Consider the following 14,682-nt stretch of genomic DNA (forward strand, 5'->3'; position numbering starts at 1 on the left):
AAAAGGCAGATGATTACACAGAAATAATTCAAAGTTGGGAAAAGAGCTTTGGTCCATGAACTCAAGGCATATGCTGGGAATGATAGAAACCCATTACCTATAATTTAAGATTCTTGGTGGAACAAAGTAGGAACAAAACTCCTATAACTATTAACCATGAATCTGTTCTTCAGTTTGCCATCCATTCCCTATTTCAACATACCAACTTACATTTATTCTTCAGGGGAAGCAGGCACTGAATTTGTAGATGAAAACATTGAAATATAAAGTTGTTTTCTAGCAGCAATCTTTTCATTAGATTCAGATTTCTTTAACATGGAATTATTCGGATGCCTTTTACTTCTGCACAAATTGTGCCTATTGACTGATAATGGTGGATTGTAATGACAGACGTTTGAGTGACCTTTTATGGTTGAAATATTCTGAATTGGGCAGCTTTGTTATTAGTGGTTCATAAGTTTTGTTTCATTGTTTACTGGAAAAATGTTCAAAACTATAAATTTAAAATTTTATTTATTTTATTTTATTTTACATTTGTTAACTGGGAAAGTCAGACTGGATACATATCCATTTTCAGCAGAGTCCCGGGGAGAAAAGCTCCACATTGAAATTAATTTACACTACAAATTGTGGTTACAGAGAAGTCTATGAACATTTAACAACATCATTGACAGGTTATAGTCAAAATTGTGGTTACAGAAAAGTTTGCAAACATTTAACAACATCAGTGACAAGTAATAATCAAGGTTGCATGTAGTTAGAAATAATTATTTAGACAAAAGCTGTCATTGTTGGTAGATGGATTAGGTATACAGAAATAATTACATGTCTGAGCAGTGCTTAATAAAGAGAATGGTTTTCAGATAAAGGTAAGGATGATAATTAATAAAATGGTGGTAGGTAAGAAGGAAGTAATTTAGTGAGGGCAGAAAAGTAAGTTCTCTTCCTGATGGAGGGATAAAAGAGATCTAATGGTTGAGGGAATTGTGTGTTGTGAGGGTGGGGTGAGAAGATATTAAGGTATATACCTCTGTGAGCTAAGTTTGGGTTACCTTTGTCCTGGTATTAAATAGGTTAGTCAGGGTACAGAACTGGTCATGGCTGAGTTTATTTTGCTTATTCTGATTTGTGATTGGGTTAGTTAGGGTTTAGATATGGGCAGAGCCAGTCACTGTTCATGTACATTTTTAGGGATGTTTTGAATTGGGGTAAGGAGCTGTTAGTGGTTAGTTCAGCTGGAAGGAAATTCCATTTTTTTTCCAGCAGAGTTAGAAAACAATGAATCTCCAGCTGAGTTGTTGGCTTTGTGGTCTAACAATGTGGTCTAAAAAGTGCTGCTGTATTATACAAGGGATATAATTTAATTAATATATTTTATAATTGAATAAATCGAGAAGGTGAATCAAAGAACTTTTGCATGTTCCTAAATGTGTACAAGGGGCCTATGATTTGAAAACAGCCCACAGGTAAACTTAACCCACCACTGGCCAAATGCATTTTCTTTGAATGTGGGTTTCAGTGCTGTTTCAATAAATGAGTTTGAAAGGCAGAGAAGTTTTAATGCTAAGTCTGTTTTCACTGTAAGACTGTATTGCTTTGTTTAGCAAATGTCTATCAGTGTTTATGCTATAAAATGTGAAATAAAAGTTGTAAATTAAATCCAAATATCTGTAATCACTGTAGACGTACAGCATAAAACAGTATGCGCACAGAGTTTTTAACACTGGCGGCATTGTGTTTTGGGGACCGTTTATGATTTCCTTTCTTTAACATAATACTCTGGGAGGGTCAACCAGATACTAGTGATCAATGTCTTTTGGGGGCTGTTGATAGAATTTCTTTTTTTTTTAATATAATATCCTGGCAGCAGTCAAAGAGATACTAGGTATGCAGTGTGTTCTAGAGAGCCATTTGTGGATGACATCTTTTTTTTTTTTAACCTAGTATTTTTTGCTGGGTTAGTCAACATAAATTAGTATGGCTTATCAATGTTTTGTTGTTGAAACAAACTCTTACTTTTGCACGACTAAATTGTGTATGGGTGAACTGAAATAAGATCACATGCAACTTCTTGGCTATGTGATGTGAAAGAAATACAGTAATGCAATCATGGTCTTTTATTTTCATTATTTTAAACCTTGTAGGCTCAAAGCAGATTCTCAGGGTAGGCAGCTGGGATGGGGCAATGCTTATGTGCAAATGGAATGACTGCAGTTCTAGCTTGCTTTGCAAGATTAATGTGCTTTTGAGTGTTGTTTATGTGAAAAAATAATACTTACCTTAATGACAGTATTGTCTTTTTTTGTTGTTTTTGTTTTTAACCTCGCAAGATCAAATCAGATACTAGGAATTGAGGGTGGGTGTGAATTAAACAAATTGCCCTGCTGTTTCCTGTTGTAATTATATCTTTGTAAAGCTGTAATAATTTTTTTCTGCATATTAAGATGAATGTAAAATAATTAGCAAGTTAATGAGTATTTCTGTAACATAGCTTCATCCCTTTCTAGTTGGCCACACCACTTTCTAGCTCACCATGCCCATTCAACTGTAGCCTGTCCTTTGATTTGAAATCATCAGCCACCAATGATCCTTAAATATATTTTCTAGGTTCATTTTTCTTATGTATAGTTTAAAAGTCAGTGAATGAATCTGCTGGAGTAATGGCTGAGGAGGGCACAAACTGAAATTGTTTCTTAAATAATTGAAAATGTTTTTCTCTGTGACAAAATTGCTATAGTTAAAATATTATGTTTGCCATATCTATGCAAAATGCCATCATGTGAAATCTCAGTATTAACAGCAGATGCAATAACAGTAGGATTTACCTCCTCCTCTGTCTGCTTCTGCCTTGCCCTATTGTGTTGTCTGTCTCCTTCTCTCCCAATTGAACTGATGTTGCCCCCATCTCTCCTATTGTTTGCTTCTGATGGTGTGCAGGTTAATCTGACTGCCTTACTGGTGGTAGGTCTAAAGAGACAATCTGGGGGTCAGAATACTCAATGTTGTCATTTGGAAATGGTTAATGTTTACCAGTGGGATTTGTTATGTTTGAAGCAAAAATGCCATTGTTCTTATTGTTGGTCTTAGTTCTACTTTAGAAAGGAAGGGGATAACCCTGCTTAGTTTCATACTCCTTCCTCTCTCTCTCTCTCTCTCTCTATATATATATATATATATATATATTTTTTTTTTTTTTTTGCCATTCTTTCTTTTTTAATCTGCTAACACTTGTAGTCAACATTAGAAAAAAGATAATTGTATCTTTCTGTGTTAGTAGAAAAAAAGTAAGCCATTATTGAAAACATGTGCTGATCTTGTTAATAAAAGTTGTCTTTCATTGTTTTCTATAGCTCTTATTAAGTCTATTCCAAAATTGTCAGACAAAACAGTAAGCAACCATATCATTGGATTCAGCACAATGGACAAGTTAAATGAAGTTTTAAAATACATTCGATCTGCTTCTCTCTTTTTGTCATTTACACACCATGCTTCTCATGATGTGGTTAACTTCTTAGATGTCTCACAAAGAAACAACAGATTGGAAAGAAGATTTTGCTCAAACCCATACTGTGAGCCAACTTTTATTTGTTATATGCTTGCAACCACCAGTTGTACCACAACTGTATTCATACAGTTTGCCTGTTTGAAAAAATGCAAGCTATACATAATTGTTGTGGTTGAAATGTTAAAACTTACCACCAAAATGACTATATCAGACTACTAGTGGTACATAGCCATAAAGAATCATGTATTTATCCCCATAGCAAATATTACAGTAAAACACAATCATGCACTTTTAACAGCCTTCATCATGCTTATTTCCTTTTCTTTCAGCTACTTGATCCTCATCAAATCCTAGTGTTATGAAATGTCCTTCATCCCTTTGGTGAGATCCAGTCATGGAGTTGTCATGCAAGCTTGCATCTCTCTTTTGTGGTCCTAACCCTGCATCCATGGTGGCTGATTTGAATGCTTGTGTCAAAGCACAGATGTCCTATGCATTCTCAGTGTCATGTGCAGTGTCCTATACACACATGCCCATTGAAAGCTATCATTAATGGCTTGAAATCACCATGTCCATGCTCCCCAATTCTTACAGTCATTGTGAATAAGCAAGCCTCTCCTTTCACATGAGCAATTAGCCAACCAGAACCCCATCACCCAAGGTAACAGGTAAAATACACTCCTATCCATTCACCCTGAGTCACCTGGGTCAATATCAGGACTTTATCTATCTGTGCCACAGAGTTGAGGGATTCATTACGAATGATACATAGCAATGTCTCACAACAGTTATTCGCTTCCCTGTATATCTCCTGAAGGTTAAGTAATGGATCACAGAGTGAAACAGCAGCAAGCCTTATGCCTAGATATTCCTTTGTATGTTTACAGGGCATCTTATTTCAGAGCACTGGAAAACAATTACCTTGAGTTCCAATTTTTTAGTCTGTAGACCATATTCCAATGTATATGAGCAGCAACATTTTAATTCTGTCTTCAAAACTAGTGAGAAAATTATTAGAACTGCAAAAATAATTTTGTAAGGCAATCACAGGTACCAGTCTACATTCTGTGATGATCATAAGCAAAAGTATGCAGTTGCTGGGAAGTAAATCCTAAAATAATAACCCATAGGAAAACAGCGTAAACTACTAAAGAAATTGAAAGTGGCGTGTAAATACGCTGAACGCCAATGATTCAGGAAGTCAACCAGCAAACACCGCCAGTAATTGGAACTGCCAAAGCGTCTCAAATATGAGTGCAAAAATGTACAAATCTACAATCACGGACTTCTCGACCAGACAAAATCAAATTTTATCAAATTTTATTCCACGTAACAATCCAGGTTAAGCACTTTCACACACTAATCGTGTGCTTCCTCAGAACAATACTTTCCAATACATTCACAGCTTAAATAGCTAAATTGGCGCCAAAATTAGTTAAAGCTATATCCCCATTACTGTGCAAAAGTCAGAAACCTGCAAAAATATATACAAATACAAATATATGACTTTACATATTTTACATAAATAAAATAAAATATTCATATAATGTGTGCTCCTAAAATACGTATCAAGTATATTATATACTACCATACCAATGTATGTCATACTATGTGCAAAATTGATTTAAGCTAAATAATGCATGCATACTTTAAATACTATATAGCATCATGAAAAAATTGCTCTCTCAACCCCATTAAACATTGTATTGCTTGATATGAATACATTAAAAACCTTCCATTTAAAAATATTTAATTGAAATAATACCTATATAAATAAATAAATAAATAAATAAATATATTAAAACACATTAAAACACAGTATTTATGTTCATAATTTTGCTGATATTAAAAAATACTTGGAAATATACTGTGCTTGAAAATAAATAAATGCACACAATACTCATAATTCTAGTATAGGTTTGACTGATATATACTCATTTATTCCTGGGTATGTAGTTGCATCAGTCATAATTTGCCAATAGCATTCCCTAAATTGACTTCCTGAATCATTGGCGTTCAGCGTAAAATAATAACCCATCAAATAAGATAAACAGAAAAGTAAAACTAACATTTCTGGAAAATCAAATTTAGGCAAAGTAACTCAACCCCCTCCTCCCAAAAATAAATAAAACATTGACATCACTAAAATACTACACTGTAAAATACTCATAAGTCATCTAATTCTAAAATGAGCTATACTACAGACAAGCTATAACAAAAAGCCCTGCAATCCAATAATAAATCAAACAACCTACTACAAATCTGCAGTTAAACAATGGCCAAAGAGGACAACTCCTTTCCTAGAAACTTGCTAATCTAGTAGAAAGGTCTTCCATGAGATGGCTTATGGGGTTACCACTTCCAGTAGAAATAATCGGGAAACAATAACTGACCCTAACAAATACAAGGAATTGTAGAAAAAGAATATGTGGAGTCTGTTTTAACTATTAACTAAAGTTTTTAACACAGATTAGGAATTTGTTTCAGGATGAAAGTCATTCCCTAAGCCTTTAGTACAAGGTTCTTTGTTTATTACACACCAAACCTCCATGCACTCCACACATGTGCGCACACACACACACACACACACACACACACACACACACACACACACACACACACACACACACACACATGTGCATACACACACACTCACACAGATGCAGTCACACGCACACACAAAATCAGTTGAACACACACAACATCTGGTTCTTCCCTGAAGTCCAGAGGATCTCCAGGCTTTACTTGGGCAGTGGTCAATGGCATTGTGAGCCTTACTTTGCTTGCTGAACATTCTCATGGACTGCCAAGTTATTTCAAATTTTCTCTGATCAGTGCAAAACTGGCCTCAAGGTCTACTGGATAATATGAAAAGTCTGCTGGTGTGAGAGAGGGTGTGTATGTGTGTGTGTGTGTGTGTGTGTGTGTGTGTGTGTGTGTGTGTGTGTGTGTGTGTGTGTGTGTTTGAGCATCCAAAATTGCAAACTGAATTCATACACACCAGGTAGCTCCTTACAGAAATACAAGAAGAATCTGACTGAGAGAACGATAGAAGCACATACGGGAATGAATTGCAGATATGTGATTCAGTGATGGAAGTCACACTGGCTTCTGCTTTTACACAGATATGGGGACTAAGGAGAATGGTATATGTACAATAGCTACAAGATATATGAGGGTGAAAACACTATTCCTTGATTTAAATGAAAATAATGTTTTGGGGCAAAGCAGCAACTGAAGTGTGAATAAAAGGTTGATAACTAACCACACAACTGTTTGCCTTCCAAATAAAAAGGTTGCAATTTTTCATAACATTGCAGGCATTAGTTTTGAAATGTTACAGATACATAAGATATACTAAGCTACACATATGTCTTACTTTGGAGTATGTATCTGAATTAATACTTTAACAATTGCAGTATAAAGCTGCTGACAAACATTGCTAGAGTTTATGGAACTCTCCTGTTATGATGAAGATGTTCTTCCAGGCTACATGTAAATTTGGGCCTCCTGTCTAGTATGATCATATAGGAAGCATTGAAGTAATATGATACGAAACAGAAGTGATGAAAATTCTACAATTAAATACTTATCTACGCAGATAAAACTCATCTTATACCCTTGGTTCAGGGCTTTAAATCTGTTCCACAACATCTCTTATCCTGCTTGATAACTGACTTCCATGACTCCATGCTCCCATGGAAATCACAGAATGTTTTCATGTAGGGGTTGCACTGTTAATTTGCTAAACAAGTTTACAGTGCAGGGAATGCTGACAGATTTGTGTCTGGTTAATGCTAGAGGCATGGAGGGCAATGATTAAGGGAATGTCGAGAGATCATTGCCAATGATTTTCATACATATACATTGGACACTCCTGAAATAAGTTATACTGTTATTAGCACCTGGCATATTCTTATTGGTAACTCCAAGGTCAAGAAGATAAAGGGTGAAAACTCCTTTTCTGTCAACAGCAGCAGCAATTTAGAAAGTATATTTGAGAATACTTAACTGAAACTGCTACAATGAGGTTCCATGGAATTTTTTGTTGTAATGTTTGTAGCCAATTTCATTTAAAATGTTTCATCTTGTTATCACACTAATAATGAAATGAGTGCAATCTCTGACTGCTTTAAGTGTAGCTCAAAACCACATGCAGCTTGGATGTACAGTTTGTTCTGCATTTTACATTAGCAGGATTGCTGGGAAACAAGCTAAATTAATTCATGGCCATACTTACATATGGTGAGAAAAAAACACAGCTAATGCATTGCTAAGACAACGCCAGGTACATGCAGATTCCAAAATATCTCTGTTTATGAATTGTATTTTGTGGAGACTGACCACTGGACAGTGGGCTTGGAAAATAAATGTTCAATACTACAAGGAATAAGTATTGCAATTACTATTGAACTTTCCTGCACCCCCCCCCCCCCCACACACACACATTTAAATAAGAATTTGAATTTTAGGTCTGTACTGAAACGTGAGACATTACTTTTTCCTACATTAAATGCATTCATTTTAAAAGTACATTTATGTTCATTAATTTAAGTCATGTTACTTTGTAAATTGTTCATGATATAGAATTTTTAGTGCTCTGCCACTGTCTGATGAAGTTTTTGGGAGAAAGTGTTTACTCTGTGCTGTGTGGGTTTTGTGAAAGCTTCTAAATTTCCTTTTCTGGCAATGGCTCTTTTTACTTTAACTTTTGTTTAAAAAAAGCTTGTTAAATTAAATCAGTATGCACCCCTGCTAAATTAAATCAAAGAATGCTTGAATAACTGGCCTTATATAATGTAATCAAAACCTCAACAAAGAAAGTAGAATATCGTAAACTAGGGATTTTCCAGGGTCCATTGCAGGACCTTATTTATTTTTATTTGTTATTTTGAATTGTTTGCTCTGTACATGTTGATAATATAAAGCTCATGAAAATAGTTTCAACTGAAACTGCTTGCTTTACATTGTAAAATACTATTAATGACATCTCTGTGGGTTTCACAAAGTAATGTCTGCAGAAACACTCAAAAATAACAGTGCTTTTCTTAGTCATGCAAAAATATACATTCAGATAAATAAAAGTATAGAGCAGGTATACAAGTATACAACAATCCGTTGTATGGCAAAATGACATATCTCCCCAACTACCTGTCTCCATAAGGGTTCCCCAAGGATCCATCCTTGGACCCCTACTCTTCTCTGCTTTCACCAATAATCTAGCCTCTGCCACCAAACATGGCACACTCATACGATACGCAGATGACTCAACCATCATCTGCTCAGCCCAGTCCCTACCCAAACTGCAAAAAGTCACACAGGAAGCCTTTTCCTCTGTTGAAACTTCTTATCCGATGCCCAATTAATACTCAGCCCAAACAAAACTAAACTACTCATCTTCCAACCCACCAAACATACTCAAAACAACTCTCACTTTAACATCACAGCAAAAGACAACACCACTATATACCCAACTGAACACACCAAATTACTAGGAGTGGAAATAATCAATAAACTAAAATTTGACATTCAGATATCCTTGACCATAAAAAATGTCCACAAGAAACTAGGAGCGCTATACAGAAATAAGCAACTTCTCACCAAAGCAGCAAAGATTTCAATAGCAAATTCCCACCTTATCTGCACCCTACTTTATGCCTGTCCAATATATATCAACCTTAGGCAATGCAATCTAAAGAAGCTAGAGACCTGCTACAAAAAAATCGCCAAATTCACCACAGGGGCATCCTACCACAGTCACCAGTGTCTCTCACTTGCTGAACTGGGCTGGCTCACCTCCTTCAATGGTATCAACTCTCACTCGCCCACAAACTTAGTAAATCATCCAATAAATGTCCCATCCCTACAGAATCTACTCCAACCCTATCGCACCACCAGCCCACTAAGATCAAGCAACAAAAAATCACTTGCAGATCACTAAAGCCAATAACTCTACTGGTGAAGCACTATTCTCTTGCACCATAACCGAATTATGTTACTCCCTCCCACCCACAATTACCTCCATACCATAATGCACCCACTTCAAAACTTTACTAAAAGCACACCTAAAAACATGCAGGCTATGCCCTTGCAACTCCCACTCTAATATCACCCTCCCCATCCAACCACTACCTTTCTTTCCACTCCACTAACTACCTTGATTATAGCAAGCTCAGGTGCTCATAAGCCAGTACTTATTATACAGCAGGAACTTCTTCTTGTAACATTTGTTAATGTCTGTTATGTACATCACATATAAAGATTCTAGTTGTCTACTGATTTACTATGTTCTTCATCTGTAAATATGTTGTAAGTAATTGCTATGTAAATTGTTAATCGCTATGTAATGCAATGTAACTACTGTTTATTTTAACTGTGGAGCTTTTCTCCCCGGGCCTCCGCTGAAAATGGACCTACGTCCAGTCGGACACTCCCGGTCAACAAATATAAATAAATAAATAAATAATAAATAAGGTGCACCAGTTTATGGGTTTGATCACTGTAGTAGATGGCCAGCCATCAATCTGTATGTCAAAAGTCTTAAAACATTGAGTAGTATCTTAAATTCATTCAATCAGGGGCCACCAATGTCATGCTCATGTTCTTCATTAGCACAGCATGATCTAAGTTAGAGGAATTAGTATGATCTAAGTTAGAGGAATTAAGAAATCATTCCAATGTAATCTAACTTGGAATTCAGAAATACTTTACAGACCTCTTTGTCTAAGGAGTCAGTACACAAGCTTGAGAAAATACAGAGATGATGAATCACATAAAGGCTTAGGTATTGAAACCTAAACAATAAACTTTATTCTCTAAACTATAACAGTCTCAAAAGATATCTGATGCTGTCCAATACTAGTCCATCAGGTCTTCTGTGAGACTTACCTATTTGAACAGATAGGATTACACAGCACTCTTAGAATTAGTAATTAGTGCTTGATGAACAAAATCTAGAAAAAACAAGAAGCTGGAGAATTATGGATCACTGGTATGGGGTTCCAACAGGAGCAATCAAAAGCAGAAGTACCATTAATATAATGTAATATAATATAATATAATATGATATAGTATAATATAATATAATATAATATAATGTAATATAATATAATATGATATAGTATAATTTAATATAGTATAATATAAAAAGAATGGACAGATATTTTTGATAGATGATGTTATCCTATCACTTTCTAGGATGAGGCTATAGTCTTTTGTCCTTTCACTATGTCACCAGTGATAACGATGATGATGATGATGATGATGATGATACCACTACTTGGTCTTGCTAGGCTGACAACGATTAGATATCAGTGCACTGTCTACCCATTTTTATGAGCACCATGAATATTGCTCATGCACAGAATGCAGAAGCATAGTGCTGATGCACAACTGTCAGTGGTATGCACATAGATGTGTCCATGTCTTTGTGCATGCATCACTATGAAATGAATACTGATTATATGTGCAGTGTGTGCTGGTGCACATTCACAGCTTCATTCTCCATTCAACTATGCTAGCTGTTTTACAATACCCATGTGCATCTGCACAATCTGAAAATCAAACATTGCAAATGTCGAACTCTGATATTGCCAAAGTACAAATCTCACCCTTATTTTGACCTGTGTTAATGCTTGTCCCTAGGTCGAATTTGGAGTGTATGTCTGCAATATTAGAATTCGGCAATGAGACTTTTCACAGATGTGAGTCAATGATGCGATCATCCGACTGAGTCTACTTCATTAAAATGATAGTAAACCCATCTGCACATCTCATGAAGGGTACTGAGAAGTACATGTTTCCCACTGGTAAATAAATAAAGACATTTTACTTTTATTTTCAGTGTATTTCTTCACTTCCAACATGTTACAAAACACTGCAAAACAACCATAAACTCTCATCAAATGGATTCATTAAAGCATGTCCTTATATTTACTTTTGATTCTGTGCACATGTGATGTGTATAAATGGACCTAAAATTTAAATCTGCGTGTCTAGTATATGTGTAGGTACACCAGACAGACTGTTTATGTATTGATGCAGAGGCCTCTCTATATGATAGCACATACCACATAAAGACCTCTTACTACCCCTGACTGCTGTGCTACAAAATGACATAAAAATTTCAGATGTAGTCCACCACTCATATTCCAAAACAAAATACAGGAAGAATGTGCATTATGTGGCATGCTACATAGTTGTACAGTTGCTACTGGGTTGACCTAAGCAAATGTTTGTGTCATTTGTGATAAAACAGAATTGCTGTAACTTCAAACTGAGCATGCACATATCTTTTTGCCTGTGTGTGCTTTACTATTTGCATTGACATTCTTCAAGCAATTATTGCTAAAACATTGTTTAGGAAATGTGTGGGTACACATGAGTTCATGGAACTTATACCAGTCACCCCTTGTAGGTAAAACAGTTACAGATATATGCTTATAAAGTGCCCCAGCTCCGGTCATTTTATGTTGCCTTGAATAAGTTAGCCGTAAGGGTTCACATAAACAATTAATCATATACTTGACACTATAGAGATTCACTTGCTATGTTGTTAACCTTACTGATGTTATATCATCCCAAATTAATTCCATAGAGACACTAGTTGTACATAACTGCAACTGAGCCTGAAAAACATAAAACAAGGAAACATAGGTTAACATGTTTAACACCCTTATAAGTGCTTGTGACATGCAACAAGCATGCTGTGTACATACCATTAATCAGCACTAGTAGCAACTTCTAATGACAGGCAGCTACCCATATACACTGTGACCGCAAGGATGCCACATGGCAACAAGGAGCAGTCATTGTCATTTGTGTGTGTGTGTGTGTGTGTGTGTGTGTGTGTGTGTGTGTGTGTGTGTGTGTGTGTGTGTGTGTGTGTGTGTGTGCACATGCACACATGTGTTGCTTCTATGGTACATGCACCTTATCATATGAGAAGGTTTAGTACATCCTTTCTGCAAAACACAACTGCACAGGATTATACATTTATCATGTTAATCATTGTGAATATAATCATCTCCCATATCAGTGTCATCTTAATTTGTGGCCAGACATTTGAAAGTCTGCTTTAATGCAGAGATTGTTTGTTAGCTGATGACACCATTGTCACATACAGATAAGACACAAGGCATACGACCACTCAGAGTGTGACATTGTAGGGTATGGGACACAGTTATGTGGTAAACATTACAGCCATAGGCTGACACATGAAATCAACGACCAGAAAAGTACAAGATGCAGTAGGCTGTAGCCTATTGTGGTAAGGGGTACACTTAGTATGAGGTCAAAAGTAATAAATTGTGTTAAAATTATTTTTTGGCTCAGCAGCTGTATGTAAAATGTAAATGCTATTCTTTCTGAGGCTGCAGATGCTATGTAATTGGTGATCAGAGGTCTGAAGTGTTACTGAAGGCTTCCAATGTCTGGCAAACATGCCTTAGAATGGTGTAAAGTACAGAGATTGTTTTAACTGTTGTGTTTGCAAGTCAGTGTGTGCAGGCATGGCAGGGAAACCCAATTTAAGGTGCTATATACCTTATTCATCCATAGTACAGTATTATTGTAAGTTCAGAAGTTCTAACCTATGTACACCAGTGTCTGGGCCCTAATACTGAGCTATTACACTGACACTGCAAATCTAGGGTTCTTGTCCTATGCAAAAATCCACAATGTCCTTAAATTTTAACAGGTTTCCCAAAATCAGTACATATGCACATACTCATATAGCTGTATGAAGGTACTTGTTGTTTTTAATGTTTATAGTGCCACAGCAGTTATATAGCATTGTGCCAGTGGTCAAAGCATGGTCATGCCAGACATTTGTATGATAACTTTTCGCATGAATGAACTGGTTACAGAATTCATGGACCTCTATGTTAAATGACCATGGACACAAATTGTAAATGTTGTAAGCAGTCCCTTTACAAATCATTCATTTTGCCTTAAATCTAGACTAAGCATACATCACCAATGGGATAGTTCTATAAATCTTGAAATGATACTCATTCCACTGCATTGTTGGTGTAATAATGTTATGAGATCATGTGTAGAGAGTACACATGCTCATCTAACATATGCAAGTTACATGCAAACTGTTGCATACTTTGTTTACTTTCTGTAACTGCCCTTTGAAAAAAATGTGGATATGACATCTGAAAAGGATATACCTTATACAGCAGAGATCATAAAGAAAGAATGAATTTTATCATTGGAAAATGAATTACTTAACAGAATAAGTGCTAGCAGAACCATCGCAAGTTCACCTGGTGTCAGTGCATTTCCCCAACCCTGGTGCACCCCGAAACTCAAAGTTGCTCAATGCTGAAGAGTAGGAAAAAAATGTTTTCTTAAAAAGCTTTGTAGTTGTAACAAGGTGCTTAACATGCAGTTTCCTACACTCCATTCACTATACAGAGAGTGACTGAGCAGTGCCTCAGATATGGTACTGGCATTCGTTTATGAAGGCGCAAGGATAAAGTAATGGTGGTATTGCACTCTCAGCCATCAGTACTTGCTAATCTTGCCCCTTATAGCTTGAGTCCAGGGTAAATCTCCATTCATCTCACTTTGGATATGGCACTGATTGCCGATTGCATAAATTATTTTATTTATTTATTTATTCTAATCACTACCCTGGTTGTCACTGTATATGTTCATCATGTCTATTACATTACTCTGGGACATATATTACTACCTATGTACTCTATGCATCCACATCCCATGTCATGTTTGTATGTGGCAGTAGTGTCACACCAGATGACTTACATTTATGTAAAACAAATTTATCTTTTTTTAAAACACCTCAGTCTGTAATATACTCACTCACTTTAATGCATTTCATCCCCATGTTTATATTTTATGATATAATTAAATTATATCAACCATAGTCTTGATTTCTTTAAGTGTAGTCAGTGATGCATGTGTCATCACAATGAAAGATGTTGTAGAAATGGAATGAATGTGATATATCTTCATGCAGTCACACCAGTTTTTTTTTTTAATTTTAATGTTATCATTTAGTAAACAGGTAAATACATTGATCCACACCCCCTTTTTAGCAATGACCTAGGCCACCAGGGTCTATATAACAAAAACTTATAACTTAAAATATTGAATGGCAAGTGATTGAACACAACAGGTATATTTTGCATGTACCTCTAATTTTATCA

The sequence above is a fragment of the Protopterus annectens genome, chromosome 2.part0 (genome assembly GCF_019279795.1).
Source record: "Protopterus annectens isolate FY-2018-M chromosome 2.part0, PAN1.0, whole genome shotgun sequence".
Classification (NCBI taxonomy): Eukaryota; Metazoa; Chordata; order Ceratodontiformes; family Protopteridae; genus Protopterus; species Protopterus annectens.